Genomic DNA, 21972 nt, shown 5'->3' with positions numbered 1-21972 from the left:
AGCTAATGAACATCTGGTATCCCTGTATGATTGACATTGTGATATATAGTAGGGCCACCATAAAAGAAATAAGCAAACCCCCCTCCACATTGCCCACACACTCGTAACCACATCTACACAGGATACGAGTTACAAACATACACACATATGTCTGGGAGTTGAACCCCTACCTAACTGGTTTATTACACTACAGCACTAAGCAGTTATAGTATGCACCATGGATATTACTGAAGCACATTTTCCCCAAATGTGTATTTCACATTGAATGACATCAGTAGGATTACCAAAGAAGGCCATTTCAACTGTACTGCAAGTGACTAGCCTAAAGTGCATTGCTGCTTACACAGGCAGTGAGACACACACAAAACATCCACAACTGACATGTGTGGATATAGAACCCCTGACGAAGGTCTATAATACACTATAGCATAGAGCTGTTATAGGATACACCACAGGGATTACTAGTGAAAGCCTTCCCCATAGGGGCATTTCACAATAAATGACATCAGCAGGATTACCAAAGAAGGGCATTTTAACTGTACTGTGAGTGACTAGCCTAAAATGCATTGCTCCCTACACAGACAGTGAGACACACAAAAAATATCCAGAACTTACATGTGTGGGTATAGAACCCCTGACAAAGATTTATATTACATTACAGTATAGAGCAGTTATAAGTTACACCACAAGCCTTACTACAGACCTTTTCCACAAGGTTGTATTTCACAATGAATGACATCAGCAGGATTGCCAAAGCAGGGCATTTGAAATGTACTGCAAGTGAGTAGCCTATAATGCATTGCTCCATACACAGACATTGGAACACGCACAAAACATCCAGAACTGCCATAGGTGGATATGGAACCCTACCACAGTTCTAAATCACACTACAGCAGTACGCAGTGACAGGATGCGCTACAAAGATTACTGAGCTACAACCTTCCCAGAGGTGTAATTCTAGATGGGTGACATCAGCAGCCTTGCCAAAGTTGAATATATGAATTCTAAGGAGTGTGAGTACCCTAAAAAGCATTGTTCTCTACTCAGTCAAAGACAGATGGCAACACACACAGACACAGATTCACCCACACACACACAGTTGCCAAGTCTGGGGTTGGAATATCTACCTAAATACATTATCACACTACAGCAGAACGCAGTTACAGGACATGCTACGGATATTACTAGGCTACACTCTTCCCAGAGGTGTATGTCTAGGTGAGTGACATCAGCAGCCTTGCCAAAGATGAGTATATGATTTGTACGGAGTGTGAGCAGCCTAAAAAGGCATTGTTCTCTACCCAGTCACACACACAAATATTTATACACAAACACACACACACAGTGGCCAGGTCTGGGGTTAGAATACCTACCTAACTACTTTATCACACTACAACAGTGCACAGTCACAGGATGCACTATGGAGATTAGCAGGTATGACTTTCCCAGAGGTATATTTCTAGGTGAGTGACATCAGCAGCCTTGCCAAAGTTAAGTATATGATTTGTACAGAGTGTGAGTAGCCTAAAAAGCATTGTTCTTTACTCAGTCAGACACACACACACACACACACACACACACACACACACACACACACACACACACACACACACATTCACAGTTGCCAAGTTTGGGGTTAGAACACCTACCTAACTACTTTATCACACTACACAGTTACAGGATATACTACAGAGATTACTGGGCTATAATTTTCCCAGGGGTGTATTTCTAGGTGAGTGACATCAGCAGCCTTGCCAAAGTTGAGTATATGAATTGCACGGAGTGTGAGTAGCCTAAAAAGCATTGCTCTCTATTCAGTCAGACACACACACACACACACACACACACACACACACACACACACACACACACACACACACACACACACACACACACACACACACACAGATTCACACACAAACACATAGTCGTCAGGGTGGGGGTTAGAACACCTACCTAACTACTTTAGTACACTACAGCCATATGCAGTTACAGGAAGCACTATGGAGATTACTGGGCTATGATCTTCCCAGAGGTGTATTTCTAGGTGTGACAACAGCAGCCTTGCCAAAGTTGAGTATATGAATTGTACGGAGTGGAAGTAGCCTAAAAAGCATTTCTCTGTACACAGTCAGAAACAGACAGACACACACACAAACACACACTCACACAATTGCCAAGTCTGGAGTTAGAACTACTACCTAACTAGTTTATCACTACAACAGTATGCAATTATGGGACAAGCCATGGAGATTACTGAGCTACGGCTCTCCCAAAGGTGGATTACACATTGGATTACCTCAGCAGGCTTGTCATAATACTGCTATGGGGAGGGCAGTGTGTGCATGGGCCATAACTCATTTAAGTAGGGGTTGACATGCCACATGCGGGCACACACAGGGTCATATGTCACAGATATGTGTATACAGCTACTAGATGACTACTTCCTTGTACAGTCATGTTGCACAGCTGGAATGTGCACCACATAGTCTGTCATGCTGACAGATACTGTTGGGTAGTATCTGCAGTGAGTGACATCTGCACCTCATGTGTTTGGGGCCCTTTGACTGTGTGCTGGGTGGGACAGGCCGGATGGCTCCTTGTCATGGTCACTCTCTTACACACATGTTTGTCCATCTACCTTTGGCTTATTATAGTGTGTTGTCCTTACATATGTGTCTGTATTCCTATCAACTGTGTGTGAAAGGCAGGAGTGGTGCATACTGATATATGTCTGCACTAAGTACTGTGACTGCCAGATATGTCTGGTCCACTGGTGTTTCCAGACATGGCCTTCATGTTTTTAAGTGTTTGAGCATGCCCAGTATGACCTTTCAGTGCATTGTTGACTGACATTGCCTTCATTCCTCTAAGTGTGTGAGCATGCCCAGTATGGCCATCTGTATTGCATGTGTGGATCAAGTCCAGGTAGTATGTACTGCAGTGCTGACCTTTGTGTTGTACACCGACAGGTAGCATGCTGTGTCTGCAGGGTATCCATCGGTCATTTGGCATTGACTGTTTCTACATTTCTGCATAGCGGGGGGGGGGCATCTAACTGTTTCTACATTTCTACACAGGAGTGGGGGGGCACACCTGACTGTTACTATAAGTGTATGTAGGATGGGGGGGGTGCACACCTGAGACTTGTACACATTTTCTAGGACTGTACTGGTATGTCAGGTACACCATTTCAGTCTGTAGTCTTACATATCGAGCTGGCTAGAGGCATACCAGTGTGCTACAGGTCTTAGCTTTAATTACCTACATATTAGTTTATGATTTCCTAGCCTTCACAATATACATCCAACTGCCTGGCCTGCTGTAGTCTGTCTGTGTAGGCCTGGTGGAGGGGTTACCCATAGAGCTCATTCAGAGGCCATAGTACAGCATTTGTTTGTGTTTGTCTACATCTGTCCTGCTGGCTGAAACTGTTGTTGGGTATGTGCACCTTCCTGACTGGCATGTGTGGATCTTATGGGCACACATGTTGCTCAGCCCATTTCCTGCAGTGGGTTTTGTCACCCTGTGTAGTAATGGCTACTGTGGTGACTCCAGTATGTGTTACATATGTCATTCTGCCACTATGGGTATCTACTGTCTGCTGCCATAACATTCGGCCACCCAATTCCCTCGCATGCTCACATCCATACCATAGCTACAGGTAACAACACATTCTACTCCATTTGGCAATTGTTAGGTTGATAGACTTACCTTGAGGGTGTGCCAGACTTGAGCATGGTGCTGGAGGGATGCCTATGTCGGATGCACATTGCACACTCCCTATACATTGTTGAGTACAGGTAGTTTCATGTTTGGCATCCCTTTTACTGTCTGTGAGAGTCAGAGAGAGGTGTCATTCCCTGGGTCCCTACTGTGTCAGTGCATATGCTATGCGTTGCCTCTTTGCCAAGGCCAGGGCATACTGGGCATGCCTCCTTCTGCCTATCGGGGCAGGCTAAGATTGTTCCTCCTCCGAGTCACTCTGTGCCTGTACAGACCTTGGCATTGGTGGGGGGCTGTTTGGACCTGCCCCATGCTGTTCCTGCTGCAGCTGTCTCCACAGGATTATATTGTGTAGCATTGCACATACCATAACAATTTGGGTACATGCAGCTGGTGAATACTGCAAGGCTCCACTGGATTTGTCCAGACACCGGAACTATGACCTGAGCATCCCAAACACACACTCTATTATATGTCTGGCCTGTGTGTGTGCCTCATTATGGTGTTGTTGTTCAGGTGTGTGTGGATTTCTGATAGGTGTCATCAGCCACGGCTCCAGTGGGTACCCAGCATCCCCCACTAGGTGATCGTAGGAGATGTCCACATTGGCAAATTTGTTTTACAGCTGCGTCAGATGCCATATGTGTGACTCGTCATAGCTTCCAGGGCAGCTAGCACACATTCATTATAATGCACTGGGCATCACATATGACCTGGCATTTGATGGAGGGGATGCCCCTGCTGTTGATGTAGGCCCTACCATGCTCATTGGGTGGTGCTTTGATGCATATGTCCGTGCAGTCTATAGCACCCACCACCCAAGGGCATTCTGCTATTTGGTGGAAGAGATGCATATTGCTGGTCAACACCTCACGTGTGTTTAGGAAATATATGTGCTCACTGGCATGTGCTGCCATGGCATCCAAGAACTGGTAGAATACTCTGGATGCTGATGCCTGTGAAAGCCTCATAATATCCCCAGTTGTGCTTTGGGAGGTACCTGTGGCTAGTATACCTAGGTCTACACATATCTTGGTTGCCACTGGGATGGGTTCCCCTCGGTCAGTTTGGTATGTTAGGTGTGGCCGGCACAGCCCAACAATTTGCTGTAGGAGGTCCCTGTCCACTCTATTGCGCTCCACTATCTCCAGCTCATGTAGCCCCTGGTAGGTTACCCTGGGTCTGTACATTCTTCTCCGTCTCCTCACTGTGGTTGTTCGGCAGCATTCACATCCTCATCACCCTCAGTCTCTTGCACATGTTGTTCTATGTTGCCTACTGTAGCCCTTCTCGTTTTGTAGGTTTGTTTGTTAAAATTTCCCCACTTGTATACACCGGTGGTGTAGAGTGTGGAAAAAACAGAGGGGAAGGTGTTTGCTTAGTTTATAGTACTGTTCTGGACTGATCTGGTCTGCTGTCTGTGTAATTGGCTGATTCTGATACATTTCACCTGCCAGCTAAGCTAGTTCTCCTTGATTACCTTCCTACTGCTGTTTTCCCTTCCCATTGCCTCCCTGTTTAAGCCCGTGTGCGCGCCGTGCAAATGGAGTGCTCAAATGTGCACAGAGCTGCTATTTCCTGGTTTAACTTAGTTTAACTTCCTTTTTCTTCCTGTAAAACCCAGTGCATGGATCTCACACCCACTTACACTTTGTAAAGAGTGCTAGGCAGGTTTAGACACACCCCTTGCTTAGCTGTGCTAAACTAGGAGCAATCCCAAGCCACAGGGCTCCAATCCACTTACAGTATGCCTTACACACACACCCATGATGTCACCTATATACTAGTCTTGCACCCAGCTATTTATACTCTTACACACTTGGGACCTGGCTCACACCCTGGGGAAATCTGGGATTCACTATCCTTCCCCTCATTTGCATAGTATTGCCTGCTAATGCATAGTTACATGTACCACACTGAGCCTTCCCCCCTTAGTAACCATTACTCACTGGCTAGGTTGTCGTCTGCCTGCTATTGACTTGCATGGCAGAATACTGCTTTTAGTTAGAATGCTTATTTTAGGTTTGTTTTATTAGTTTCCCCCCGATCCCATTTACATGCAGCTGCCCTTTGCTTAAACAGGCAAGATCGGCAAAACAAAAATTAAAAGTTGTTTTTTTTTATTTTTTACACATTTTGCAATGCCACTGGCCTTCTACTTGGCCATTGGCATGCTTCCTCAATGATATGCAGCCTTTATTTGGAGCTGTCATAGCTCCGTTTTGTAGTTTGCAGAAATGGACTCGGTTACTAACCGAGTACATTTCTGCAGATTGCACTAGTCTTGCACAGACTATTGCAAGCCTCCTGGATTGCAAAATCACCTCATTTGTATGGATTTCTCCTGCAAATGAGGTGATTTGCATACCAGGGCTTGATCCATGCAGGATTAGTGCTGGAGCTCTCGTGCAGGCCCCTGCCAGCTGTTCCTGGATCGCATGGAAGACATATTGCCTGTGTGACCTCCTGCACTCATCTTGCACTCCATGCAAGCTTTTGGAAATCCGAGGGAGATCTATCATGCACTGTCGCAGATAAACTAAAAATCTCAGCACAGGTGGAACAACTTAGAAGATATGCAGATAAATATAAAGGAAAAGTACAAAATAAGCAATTTTTTGATGACACAAAAAGTTTTATAGAGAATTAGGAAACAAGTTAAAAAAAATTGAAAGCATTTAAGAAGATCCTGTGGAACATAGCAAAGATGCTAACAGATAGAAGAAGGAAAAGAAAGAATAAGAAGTTTAAATGTACATGATATAAAATAGGATGAGGTAACAGCCAGAGAGATTGAAACAGAGTTTAAAAAGCCTCTAATTGGAAAACCCCAGTCCCAGATGCAGTATCTAACTTCTGGTTAAAAGTTTTAACATCTTTGCACAAAGATTTAGCCATGAGTAAAAACTATCTATATGTGCACCATGAACAGACAATGACTTGGCTATCAACAGGAAAAACAATGCCCCTACTTAACAGCGAGCCTGCAAGCTAGCCTAAAAAATTTCAACAATAACTTGCCTTTTGACAGTGTATAAACTATACACTGGAATTGATGCTGACAGAGTTTATAGTCATTTAGAAAAAAAAACTCAATTATGGCAATATAACTAAAGGGAAATAAAATAAAGTCATATGGAGCAAAGGATCATTTGTTGTTAAATAAAGTCATAGTGGAGAACTGTAAAAAGGGATAGAATCTAAGTAAGGCATAGATTGACTACAAAAAAAGGATTTGGTATTATTACACATTCATGGATAAAAGAGTGCTTAAAAATGTACAAGATACACCCTACACAGATCAACAACATTACAGTGACCATGAAACAGTGGCAGACCACTTTGCAATTAAGCCACGATAAAGGACAAATTATTATACCAGGGATAAAAATTCAAAGGAGGATATTCCAGGGTGACTCTCTGTCACAGCTGCTATTCTGTCTTCCCCTTAACCCATTAAGCTGTCTACATAACAACTTAGGCCATGGCTATAATATGGCTTCTAGAAAACAACAAAGTGTAAAGACTTTTTATCTTCTCTTTGCCGATAAATTAAAACTGTATAGCTCATCAGATGAGGAACTGAAAGCACAACTGCAAGTTGTCAAAACTTCTTCATATGATATAAGAATTTCATTTGGTCTTGATAAATGTGCAGAAGCAACCTTTAAAGATGAAAACTGCAGCACCAAGAAAACATCAGTTTGGGACAAGAATGTGATAAAAAAGAACTTGAGCAAGATGGATTGTATAAATATTTGGGAATTGATGAAGGATCAACAATAAAACATGATCAAATTCCAATAAAACTTAGTAAGGAATATTCTAAAAGACTTAAACTAAACCTGAGCTATAAACATGTTTGCTCTTCCTGTCCTAACTTACAGTTTTTGAGTGATTGATTGACCCAAAATGTGTTGGATAGATTAGACATTAGAATGATGCTTCATGCTCACAAAATGATTTATAACAATCAGTGCATGCCAAAACTATATATTCCCCATTCTGAAGGAGGTTTGGGCCTCCTTGAAATTGATTACATGTATAGATCTGCAAACTTAGGACTGCACACATATCTGCTGACCTCACAAGACCCATACATGAAAGTTTTGAAACATGAGGAGAATAAATCTAAGATGACTTCCTTGCTTAGTCTAGCAGGAGCATATCAGTGTCAAGCAGGAATTGAAATCAAACCAGAAGTAGACAAAAATCAGGCAGCAACTGAATGTGCCAAAACAAAAAACAAAAGAAAGAATATAAGGTGAAGGATTAGATGAGAAGCAAGGAGTGTGGAAAATGCATAAATATACTTGCAAGTGTAGAAAATTTTGAATGAATCTCATGCTGATCTGGATTGACTGCAGGAATGGTTAAGAAGAGGCAAATTCAAACCAAGAGATGAAAGGTTAATATTGGTGGGCTAAGAGAGTGGGCTATGTACACTTTGGTTTACAAATTCCATTGAACATGTGTGAGAAACAGAAAAATATAGGTTTTGTAAAACAGAAATGGAAACAGTCGCACACCTCGTTGCTGGTTATGACATATTAAAGCAGAAGGACTGTGTACAGAAAGGTATAATAATGTGGCAAGACTGCTGCACTGGGGATTGTGTAAACATTATGGTACTGAAGTGGATGAAACACACTGGAAACATGAGCCGCAAAGCATCATAGAAAACAATGAAGTCTACATCACATGGGATCACCCATTGCCAACAGTTCAAAAGACAGATATGAGGAAACTGAAAATAGTGGTTAATGAAAAGAAGACAAAAGTAGCATTGCTCATTGTAATCACCATACCCAGTGACTGCAGTGCCTTGTGTACAGAGAGGCACAAAGTCATAAAATATCATAATTTGTAGACAGAAATGAGAGTAATGTGGGGGAAAGATACCCAGACAGTTCCAATAGTAGTAGGAGCAACAGGTCTTTTAAAAAGGAATCTGCAATCGTATTTAGATATGTTACCAATACATGTAACTCTGTACAAATTGCAGAAGGAGTCTTTACTGTGCACATTGTGGCTGCTGCATAGAGAAGTTCTGTCTGACATCAAAGATTGAGACAATCCTAATTTCATGAACTTTTATCTTACTTTGAATTGGGAATGGGGTCTATTCCCATCATAATATTAGAAACCCAAAATATTTGAAGAAATTAAAAAAAAGTTTCTCAAAGGTTTGTATTCCAGTGTTCAGACTCAAATGCTGTCTAAAAATGCTATTTCACTGAAATTAACATTACAAATATTGTCACCTATCCAGTTATCAAAAGTAGCTTTAAATAAATGCAAATTCCTAGATAGTCTAGTATAAATCAGAATTTTATTCCATATTCTTGGTGTAATTTTGGTAATAAATTTACTCCTTATATTTGTGATACACTTTGTAATGTAGGCATTTATATTATCACATCTATGATTATGAGAATCTAAGGTTAATGGTAAGTTAAAAAAATTAATTAAAGACCCTCATCACTGAAAAGTTTATATGCAAGAATAGTTTTGCATCTAATACATCTCTAATGAATTAAGTATAAGTTATGAGTATTACACCTCTCTGAAGAGCGATGGAATTTTTTGGGGTGTTTTTCCTTTGTACTGATTCAGTCTTCTTTAAATGAATTCTAGTATAGCTACAGAAAGTGCTACTGAATTCTAAAATTGGATGTGTATATATGTTATGTTATTTAACTATGCTTACTTCATTCCATAAGCATATAGATTTAAAAACAAGTACATTGATTCTAATATATTTTTTTGTGATTAGAGAAAGGAAAAAAAAATGAAGACATAATGATTTCAGAATCTTTATAGTTATTTGTCTTTCCAAGGGTAAGACTATTTATAATAAGATTACTCTTATCTGTAGGTCAAACAAAATACACAACCTGACATTTAGAATAACACAATTGTAATCCAATCAAATTTGCTCAGTAAAAAAGGTTTTCAACTAGTTATTAAAGGATGAACTATTCCCAGTTGAATCAGATATAAATCCAGTCCTGCAATCATCTTTGTATTTTGCAAACAATTGCAAAATGACACAATGAAACTTAAAAACAAAACGCTGGTATTTATTTTTTTAAATGAAACTGTCCAATGTTTTAAAAACATTCACATTAAAACAGTAGCATGCTAAACATCCACCTGAAAATCCATTGCTTGCAATGACTATGCTATACTCCTCTTGTAAATATTGTAAATACTACACACTTTAAAAATCTTCAACACAGAAGCTATTATAATTTCTACATTATTATTAAACCCACATTTCTCTAATACACCCACCTTTCTATTTCTTTCAGACTGCATCATATCCACGCAACTTCTTACTGTATTTTTTTTCTTATTTCTTCTGTATTAACTCATTACACCCTAGTGACACCTTCAGATAATTCTGCAGTTACATCCTGCTTAAACCTCTTGGACACTAACATAGCATATTCATATTTGCTTTAATAATTTCAAAATCATGCTATATACAAGCAATTGAAAGAGTTCATGATAACACGGTAGGCAGCACAACTCCATAAATATTTGACCTCTGTCTAGTGAAGCTTAAAGTTATTAATTATTGTTCATAGATTATTTGTTTATATTGTTATAATTTTCATATTAATCTTAATAGTTCAATAATCAAGTAACATAAGCATAACTGCTTAGCATCATATGAAAGCTCACAGATGGATGACCAAAATGTTGCTGACAGTATTTTTGAAGCTTGAATAGTTCCAGATGTATCTTCAGTTGTTTACAAAATGTAACACACTTAATATTTACTGAGCTTAATATGACATATAACATCAGTTTTAAGGCCTAGAATATAATGAACATTATCAGTGTAAATATTTGTTTGTGCTAAACACTTTGCAATTTACATTTACTTAAACATTGTATGGCTCCTTGCATTTGTTTGAAATATGAGGGTATGTGTTAAAAAGCTCAGGATGCAGTCATTGGGAGTTAAGATTGTAGACTTCCAGAGCCTCACAGGAGTAAATCAGTTAATATTTATAGAACTTTTTTTCACTACATAAAGGCATGCATACAGTCACTTAACTTATTTATGTATTTTAATTTTGCCCGCATGCATTTATTACTTACACTGAACAACATCTTTTAGAATATTTAATTAATGCTTAATTCATTGTGGCTCTTTCCTGCATAATAGCTAAAATATTCAGTAATTTGCTAATGATAAGTTTATATATTTTGATTTTTGCCTTGACTTGTTGCATCATTTTATTAGCTATCTCTGTTAACTGTTTTTGTTGTACTATTTTTGCCTCTGTGGTCTGCACCATGATTAAAAATAGTCTAAGATTTAGTTTACCTATTCAATTTACAAATTGCAGACTTTTTAATATTAAATTCATTTGGGAATTCTAAAGTTCTGTTGTTTTTCAATAATGGTACCTGAAGGTTTAAATACGTTTCCCTTTGTTGTCAATATTTAAATTTTATCACATGCTTGTAATGCAAGCAAAACATAGCAGCCATTGTGTATTATATTGACCTGACTAATATGTGTGTGTGTGTGTGTGTGTGTGTGTGTGTGTGTGTGTGTGTGTGTGGCATTGCAGGTTTATCTGATGGGAGAGTCGTACTTCTCATTTGGTTCTTCTAAGTCTTATTATATTATTGCTCCTTGATGAAGAGGGATCGAGGACAGTCAAGTGTCAAATGGCATATGGTTATTCTAACTGTCCACAATCTTCTTAATTCTACAGAGTCTACAAAATAGTAACCATTTCTTGAACTTGGATGAGTCATATCTAACCACCAAGTAAACAATTGGATGTACCCATGAGGGGGAAAACAGAGTGCATAAATTTTTCCTGCCAAGAGTGAATAAATATTGCATAATTCACTGTCATGTACTGAGTATTAGTATTATAAACACTGAGTTATTTTAAAAATAAATGTTTGAATACACTATTGTAGTTTGATGGTGGATGGACTGGCAAATGTCATGTTGATTAAAGTTATGCTTATACCTCAGTGGCTGTTGTCTTATTTCTTGAAATTAATAATTACTGATTGACCACCCACTGGTGATACATAATTTGCCCATAAAATAAAAACTCGTGTAGTTTACCAATGAGGTAGAACCCATAGTTGGTAAATGTTGCTGTCTAGAGCAGGTAGATCCCACATCAGCCATAGCTAAGCAGTAAATATTGTTATCTTTCACAGGAGTTAATAGCCAAAGTGTGTAACGGATCTCTTTCTGTTACCTGTTAATTACCTTTACTGAATGTGTGCTTCATTATTTAACTAGAAATGCCTATCAGTTAATTAAGAGGGTTAAGGATGTGAGCTGTACACAGCTGTCTAGAGCTGGTAGATCCCATCAGCTGGTACAGGGTTTAATCCCCTTATCCCTCATTTACCTACTGTGTGATCTTGAGCAAGTCACTTAAACAAATATCGTTCCCAGGTTGCTCCTGTAAAGGGACAAGTTACTTAAACAAATATTGTTCCCTGGTCGCTCCTGTAAAGGGACAAGTCATTTAAACAAATATTGTTACCAGATTGCTCCTGTAAAGGGACTGTGTGTCCATTGGGCCTACCTGGTTAATAAATGGACATTATTATATATGTATAGTATTGATGTTTACACAGTACTAAGTAAGTGTATTTTCTTCCCCTTTGAAAAATGGCTTTTAGATGGACTTCAGGAATTCATTAAGATGTTGGAATGTTTTTGACAAAACACCCTCTGCATAGAAAAGAATACTCTGTTATAGCACAGTATAACAGCATTGTTTTTCATCCTGTATAATGCTCACTTCTGGGGTTTCCTGTTGCAAAAATATTCAGTCTGTAGATCTATGCTTGTTATGCCAGCTAATATCTTATCACCTGCTGTACAGAGGTGTTGTACAATCTTATGTATTATTATAAGTAAGCTTTGGACCCTGCAGCCCACAAATTCATTTACACTAAACACATTGAAAAGGTAGAATTTACATATTAGCTTGGATTAATGTTCATTCATATATTTGTCACTTGTAGTCTTTATAGGGCTGCTGCATCAGTTTGTTAATTTTAATCCATTCCCCAACAGATAGTGCATGATAACAGCTTTATTAAGACAGTTTCTATTAGAACATATTTCTTGGTATTTCTGTCTACTAAAAATATTTAAGATGTACTATATTATTTATTTATTTTTGTTTGTATAACAGTGACCTATCCAGGTTTGAAGTGCTGAGCATATGTGTAATTCTTTTTAAATGACATTGAGCTAACTGATTCTATGACCTAGAGGGATAAAGCCTTAAATATGTTCTAGATGGCTCGAGCTAGATTAGTGCCTCTGGTGCTTAAAAGCTAAATAAGGAAGGGTAGAAATGAGGGATAATCTCCATCGCCCTACCACAGGAGGATGGGCTGGTGCTGGATGGCTGTATGGCCAGATTCAAGTTCAGACTTCAAGGTGAGACAGCCACATCCTAAGATGTGGGGATGACCCATGTAACCCATTATGGCAACCCTCATTAGAATGTGGATGGGAGTACTCTCATACAAGGATAGGGCACAGCAGGCCCTTGCAGTGACAAGGACACTCATGTTTTTCACCATGGGGAGGTGGATTTAGTGCCTAAACAGAAAAAAAAAAACATTGATTGCTACATGGATGGTGGCCTTTGTTATTGGCTGTCACACTATGGAAATGAAGGGGTTGACAGATCACAGAGGTCTAGTGGTCTTCAGACAGTGGTGAAGTACTAAAACATGGAAAATATAAATACAAAAAAAGATTAATAAATAAATATTTTGGACCCAAGTTCAAGGTAGCACTTTGGTGCAGTCGATAGCATTGTTGTGTGTGGTCTCCTCACAGCAAGAGATGCCCTGGTTCGATTCTGTCAGCCTTGAAGGGGTGCCTCCTGTGTGGAGCCTGCATGTTCATAGGTTCATAGATTAGTACTAGGCTAACTGCCCTTGCAAGCCATTTGAAACTTAACCAATTATCCCTTGTGAGACTCCAACCCTGCACCTTGTGCTTGTAAGGCAAACACCTTAACCATTAGGCCACCCTCCCAACCCTCAATATACAATGTAATTTCTGTATTTGTGTGAGCATCCTCCAGGTGTTCCATTTTCCTTACACATTCTAAAGACATGCAATAGATGGATTAGACAATCTAAGTTGGCTGTAGTTGTGTGAGTGTGTTGTGCTGAAAAACTACTGTGACAGGGCTACTCATTCAGTGCTGTGAAGATTGGCTCTAAATGATTGCCACTGTGAAGATGACACCCTGACTGCATGAACAAAATTGGGAAAATGGAGTTATGAATGGATGGATTTTGGATCTAGTTTTATGGATAGTATATTCATATTAATTAACTCATTCACAGCTCTCAACAGTCAGTTAAAGAGGTGTAAAATTCCTGATAACTGTCAGGCTGTACAGTAAACAAGTAAAGCAGCTCTTTGCCTTACATGTTTCATTTAAATCATTTCTCAGCTTCATGTTGTTTAATCAAGGCACCAAATACCATACATTTATGAAAAATATTAAACTACATTGCAGCAACATTGATCTGTATGACCTGCCTTTCAAATGCTACAGGCCTGAATCAAACAAGCTGTGCACAAAGCAGGAGTGAAACAGAACAAATCAGGATTAGCAAACTAGATGTGAATAAGTTAAAATAATTTTTAGTGAAAAATCAAATTTTCTTTGTCGAGATGTGAGTGGCTGTAGGAATAGGTATATATGGACTGCCAATATAGTTTCTGGTCCTTGCTCTGTATTGCTTTGATATGAAGCATCGACAGTGAACTTTATATTTTTGCTTACAGAACCTGAACTTTTTGTGACCGCCAAGTATTATTTGAATATGCATATTCGTTTGCTCTTCAAGAGCTTTACATATACATTTTTTTACAGATGGGAAGATAGACTTATCAACATTATTTTCTTGCAATGCTTCCATTCATCCAATTTTTTGTCCTAAATTGCCATACAACAATATATGTGTGTGGATCTATTTCAGTAAGTCGAGCGTTCAGTATATTGAAATTCACTTCAATGAGACGAAAATATCTGAAGTGCTTAAGCATGCAATTCTACTATGCTGAAAACTGATAATACTGAAAAACAAACTGCGCATGTCAGACACTGCATGTATCATGTGAAAAGAGGTCACAGTGTGCAGCTACTTGAATAGTAAATTTTAAATAAAAACGTACCTTTCTAGAACTTCTCAAATGCGAATAATGGTACAGTGAGGATCAGTAAGTTTAGCCTTTTCTCCACTGTAGTGCAATCTCGGAGTTAGTATATGTAATTAACAGGGGTGTGAGGGGTGCAGCCCCCCTCCTGGGAGACTGCAAGGGGGCATGCCCCCCTACAAAACATTTACATTTTTTTTCTTATTAAGTAAATTGGTTGAATGGAGGCACTGTTTGCAGTTTTATACCACAATCGCAATTAACTTGATTCAAGAGGTGTCTGCCATGTGCAACTGGTTTTCAGTATTATCAGTTTTCAACATAGAATTGTGTGCTTAAGTACTTCTGATATTTTTGTCTCGTAAAATTGAATTTTGATCTACTGAACATCCGATCAACTGAAGTAGATCCATATGTGTGTGTTTGTGTATATATATATATATATATATATATATATATATATATATATATATATATATATAATCTCGGACTTTTATATGAAACTTCAACAGTCCGAATCCACTATCACCGAACACACTTTAACAAAAGCACTTTCACCAAAAAAGTGCTTTCGCTAAAGTGGTTTAAAAGAAATCAAACAAAAAAAAAAAACATTAAATCTACTTTAACCCCCTGCACCCCCCTACTTTAATATTCTCACTCCAAGATCACACTACAGTGGGGAAAAGGGAATTTTCCCTTATCCTCACCGTAGTATGACTGGCACAAACTGCATACTTATGCGAAAATACTGCTTCGGTGAAAAGCATTTTAATGTAAGTATGCTGCCCATTAGCGATTCGGTGAAAACTGCATTTGTGCAAGAGTCCTAGTCCTATAAATATATATATATATATATATATATATATATGTATATATATATATATATGTATATATATATATATATATATATATATATATATATGTATATATATATATATATATATATATATATATATATATATATATATATATATATATATAAAATGTATTACTATGAATTTTTCAGAAATGCCACATTAATATATAACGCATTTATGGGCTTCTAAGGCTATAGATATAGTCTCTATGAGCACTGTAACTAGGGCATAAAATCATTTTTAACTTTTTGCCATCATATAGCATTTCTATGTTTTCATAAAATAACTGGATATTTTAACAGCATTTTGAGCAACTGGTATAGTCCTGTAACTGCATCTGGAAGCATTCATTCAGGAAATGTGTTGTAAGAAAAAATACAATTATGGCTATACTGATTGTCCTGCAAATAGAGAGGCAGATACAACTTTGATGAGTTCTACACACTTATTGATGATTTCAGTTAATTAAAGCAAGAAATATACTGGTTGATGTTCCTTAGCCTTGCAATAATATCTGCATTAGATATCTCACTGTTTCATTTGAATCTCTTATTTTCTGTATATTGGACTTTTGAAATGTTCTCATCTGATGAAGTATCTGGTTATTTGCCTGATCCCTATCTCTGACTAGCCCATGCTAAAGTTGTTGTTTACATCTAGGCCATGTAGAGGGGATATTTTTATTGACTTATTGAACAAGGCAGAGTGCTTCACATTGGGGCATTGCTCAATCATTGGTCTGATGAGTGTGAGTAAAGGGAGACTATGACCTCCTCCTGATCTAGATGAGAATCCCTTCATGATAAGGTGGGCAATGTAGAAGGTCTTCCTGACTACTTTGCTACATGGCCTTGTTTTCCGAAGGGATTGTTTTAGGCCGGTGGGCCGCTTTAGTTTTCCGCTTCTGTGAGACCCTTCTGTGAAGGATCTCTGTCAGATGTGCTTGATAAATGTTTCTATGGTTTGCCAGTTTCTGCAAACTTTGTCAACTATAACCCTCCTGTGTTTGCTTCTTGTACTTTGAAAAGCAGATGCCAAACAAGAGTGGGCCCAGGATCCTGTCTGGGACACCACTTCACAGGCTTTTTGTGCCCGACATGGCGCCAGCAGCTTGACCTGTGGTTCTGTCACCCACTGTTGCCAACTCCATCTGCCTTGTGATGGGTTAACATTTGCTTATGAAGCTGATGAGTTTACATACCAGTGGGGAGTATTGTCGAAGACATAGCCAGGTCGAGGCAGAAGCTGTATGGACTGCCTTTCTCATCAATAGCTTTGGTGACTGTTCTGAAAAAGTCTAAGTTTTTTAAAAGGCATGATTGCCTTTGACAAAGCCAACTAGTTTGATCCAAAGTCTCTGCATTCCCTATGTCTTTATTAGTCTTGTGAGGTGGGTGTGTGGATGAACCTCCTCCTTTCTTGGTATTGTCCGGATTTTGGGGCGTTTTGGGCCCGATTGCATGAAATGAGGTAAAGCTGGGGTGCTCTCAGGTGCTCTGAACTAGGTTTCAGGTTTCACACAGACATCAGACATCTCCATCTCGATACTGAGAAGCCCCGAGTGCTGCATTTTGAGATTTAGACTTCTGGCATTGAGCAGCATTACCCTTTTTTTTTCCTTTTTGTGTTCTAGGGTGGTAGGTTTAGAATTTGAGCCTTGCTAAAAAGGCACTATGGGAGGGTGACAGGTGAGCGTGGCTTGTCCAGCATGTCATCCCAGGCAGACAGATACTGGATCCCCTTTGAATGACACCAGTGTTTAAGCCAATTGTTAAAGCTGATCATCTTATCTCTGTATTGTGGCATCATTCTTGGTGAAGGTAGGATACTGCTCAAGGGGTCAGGTCTGCCTGGCCTGGGCTACATAATCAGAGCTCCTCAATGTCTCTTTCATGTAGTCCAGCGTGGACAATGACTGAGTCATATTTGTACCTGCTGTTGAGAGACCTGAGTGCTTGTGTTATGACAGACAGCTTACTGTGACCTTCTCCTTACTCAGTCTGGTGGCGGGGCGTCAGTGTGTCTGACTATGGAGTCACCAATGACTAGTGTGTCTGGCATTGTGTTTGGCCTTAAGGGCTGTGACTGTTTGACACTCTGACTGTGGTCTATGTGTTGCAGGTGTTGTGTTCTGAGGTGGTGGTTGTTTGGGTGTCTGCTTTGGTGGCCTCTGCTGTTTGGTAGATTTTGATCAGAGCCTCCGAGTATGTCTTTGTGTGTTTATGTGTATGATTTGAGGTTGTAATGGTACTATGTGAGACTGGGTCAGTGTGTGGTAACCTTCTCCTCCTGACTGGTCTTGCCAGTCCTATGTTGAGAGCTCAGCCTCCAGTTTGTGCATCTCTCATGTATTTGTGTTTTGTGGGAGGAGGAGAGGGTTGTCTGTGTACATGAGGCAATTGTAACATTGCCTCAATATTCCCAGGTTCACCAGCTGAGCAGGAGGACACTAGCAACTGATCCCTCGACATGCTAGAAGGATAGACAAAAACTTTAAAAAGATTCCGGGGATGTGGGTGACCGAGAAATGGGGTTGCCTTTTTGGGGTACTATCTATGACAAGAGTGCCGTATCAAGGTAATAAGTACTGTAGGAGCAAGTGCTAGGTTTAACAGATAGAGAATAGTCTACTTGGAGTCAAGTAGAGATGATCTTTTAGTTATAGGATTGATTAGATCAGTAGTATAGTTCGAGGACGGTAGAGGTGGTTTTAAGGGAAAATTTGAAGAGTGTAATTTAGGTAGCCTAATAGTTTAAATCTGCTTAACGCCCTGCCCTAGTGTGCAACAGTAGCAGCATATCAGGGGGCTGAAAGAAGCTAGGAACTGGCCCAAAACGACCAATAAACTACAAGTTACTGGCTGAAACCTCACAAAACTGGACCAACAGGCAGCTCAATGCTTCCCACTCCCACTGGTAAGCAAGGGAACCTCCTTTGTTCCAAATTAGGTAAAGATTCAGTAACAGGAACTGCAAACAAAGCCCAGGGATCAGCAAGCTCTGAAACTGGACTATTCTAGCTTAGTAAGGAGGGAAAACAAGAGATTTTTTTTTTGTTTTTTCAGAAAACAAGCAGAAACAGATACAGTAAACACTTATAAATGCTATGTATAGATAGTTTATGCCCTGATTACTGAAGATCTTAGTGGATTAGACAAGAAATCATGCTGGCTTAACAAAGTCGTCTGTTTTGTCAAATGAACATTTTTTCTAAAAAAGTTGAGACAAGTAAAGTCTGGAATAATTTGGGTTTAATAGAAGAATCAAGAATAGATAAAGGCCATCCAGCTATATTTTATTACTTGATATATGTTCATGGTGTTCTCAAAGCCTCATCCACATGACACAGAATTGTCAATGATGTCCTGCTAGTACTGAGACCAGTTGTTGATCAAGACATACAGTGAACAGCTGAAGTTTCAGGAGAAGCATACTGAGATGTTGCATTCACTGTCCACTTCATCTGCTGGTGGTGTTGATTGTGTGACATCCCAGTGTTAGCTATCATTTTACCTTCATCATTGCTGCTGGTCCCATTCCATGATGACTTTATTGTGCCACTAAAAAGTCCCTTAACCGGATCACCCCTGTAAGGGACAAAGAGGCAGCTGTGTCCTGCCCACTTGCATGATTAACCAATTAAGGAAGAAATCTAGTTGGTGAGATTGCGTTTAAAGTCTCCATTCTTTGCATAGTTGATAGGATAAGCTATTTAATTTGTATTTTATTTTGAACAAATGTTTTATAGTTTGATACACTGACCCCACTAAATGTAACAGTACCCTAAAGATACAAACTAGAAAACATACGCATCTCAGTTTTATGTGTAGCCACTATGAAAAATGTATGTCATTGATATACTTCAATGTGCAGTTTGAAGAGTTTGCTAGTTAATAATGTGTGCTGCTGTGATTCTTGTTACTTGGCTGTTAAGCAGTTTGTTAGATGTGATGATATTGATGTTGCTTTTTGCATTGTAATGGATTTGTTTTGCCTGAAACTGATATCATATCTGAATTCTAATAACGCATGTAGAAGGGAGTAGAAGATAGTGGGATTCATTGCTTTACTTCTTGTGCCACCACATAAAGAAAGTCATCAACATAAGATATTATTGTGTCAATAAGCCATACTGGGAGGTATTTCTTACTGTTTATGATTATTATACTTCCCTACTAAAGCTAAGTGCTTAATTTTGCAGTGGGTGGAGGTGGATTTTTTTACTGCAGAATAATAAATACAATATTATGCTTTATCTTTGTTTAGATTTGTAACAGTTTTGTGCCTAAAGTTCTGGATGTTGATGCATAATTATATTACTATAGTAGTTTCTTATGGATTAATGTAATTCATCTTTGTGATTATGATGGAATCTCTGTTTGTTAATGACAAAAATAAAGACTAATTAAGTTCTTCTACACCATATGTCTTGTCAGGCAGTTACTTGGGAAACATGCTTCACATTCAGTTAGAGTTGTTAGTTATTCAGCTAGGATTGAACTGAGCAAATGATTCTTGTGTTTTTGTTTGCAGTAAGTCAAAATTTTCTGCAATACAGGTAATGATCATGTTGTCTGCATATTGTTTCAGCATGGCAGTATTAGAGACTTTATGAAGGTCATTTGTAAAATGTTGAAAAGTAAATGAGCTGTAATGTCATCCTGAAGTAGGAATATTCTAACTGGGTGAAAGGAGGAGAGTTTGGAATTTCACTTGACAGTTCAGTGTCTGTTTAAAAGATAACTACTGAATCATGGTAGGGCTGCTGAGTCTGAGAGGACTATGAGTTTTAGCTTTTGAAGCAGTATGGTGATGCAAGATATTGTTGAATGCTACTGAGACAGCTAAGAATATAGTACACACTATTTTACCATCATTTGCATTGCATTTGACAGTGTCATTAAGTCCAGAAGTACTGTTGCAGTGCTGTTTTTATACAATTGTGTTAATCTGGCCAGAATAATTCCAACTCATGGAAACAGGCTACCTTGTCATCTATCTTGAAATCATGGATTCTTCTTTAGTTGGGTTTTATCAATGCATTCCTGTTTTAAACCATAATTTTAAGTTACTTATGTCTATATTGACTAAGAATATGACTGCTGTACTACCAGCAATTGTATAGAAAGATCACATGGGATTAATTGTTGTTAGGACTACTTTTGGTAGTCTTATTAAAACTTTCCTTAGTCTTGAAGCAAACATAAACACATGTTTACACTGTCTAGTCTGGTTGCTGAAAAAGCTTTTGACCATCTTACATGTTTATTCTTCTTTGAAGTAATGAAAGCCATGGGCTTTACTCTAGGAAATGTTGAGGTCATTTATATCACTTTACATCGGTCAACTATTACGATAAAAGTTAGCTTAGGTGTTTCTATAAAACCGCACAAAGGTTTGAGAAAGGCATGCCCATTAGCCCCTTTGCTGTTTGCTATTTACCTTTAGCCTATGGTAATCAAAGTGAGAAACTTTACATTTGGGGGGGTACAAAGTTAATTGTGAGATACTGAAACTGTATCTTTATGTGTATGACCACCTGCTGTATTTCTATAACCCTCAAAAACAGGGAAGAAAGCAAGATAAAACTGATAAGACAGAATCTGTCCACTTCTATTATTAACCATTGCAGGATGCCCAGCAATAATATTGTTTTCTAAATCGTCTGAAATAATGACATATTTGAGCATTGGTTTTTGGCCCTCCTTCCAGTCTACAGCAGAGGCAACATATAGGACACAATTATAAAAATGATTGTCTTCCTACAAAAATAGAAATGCATCTTTCTAGATTTGCTGGAGATGGTGATGGCTTGGTTCATACTTCTGCAGATTCTCTATACTTCCCAGGGGCTATCTATATCATCTTCTTGCCCTTTTCTCCTTAACTTTAGAAGATTATTGGCCTCTTTCCTATGGCAAGAGGAGAGGCGTAAAGTTATCTTTGCCATCTGGCAATGGATGTCTTGGCCTCCGTCACAACAGCCTTTATAATAAAGAAGCTAGACTTAAGATAGTACTGGGTGTTTTATTAGCTGACTATACTTCAAGTTTAGGAGGAACTGATACTTGCACAACTGGGATGTCTGTTTATCTTTTATATGACTATTTATATGACTATTTTTAATACTCTGCACAGGCAACCTAAGCAATAATGGGAAACTTATGTAACTAGGTCACAATATTTTTT

Source organism: Protopterus annectens, chromosome 5.part1 (genome assembly GCF_019279795.1).
Source record: "Protopterus annectens isolate FY-2018-M chromosome 5.part1, PAN1.0, whole genome shotgun sequence".
Lineage (NCBI taxonomy): Eukaryota > Metazoa > Chordata > Ceratodontiformes > Protopteridae > Protopterus > Protopterus annectens.
Note: the sequence above shows the minus strand (reverse complement) of the source record.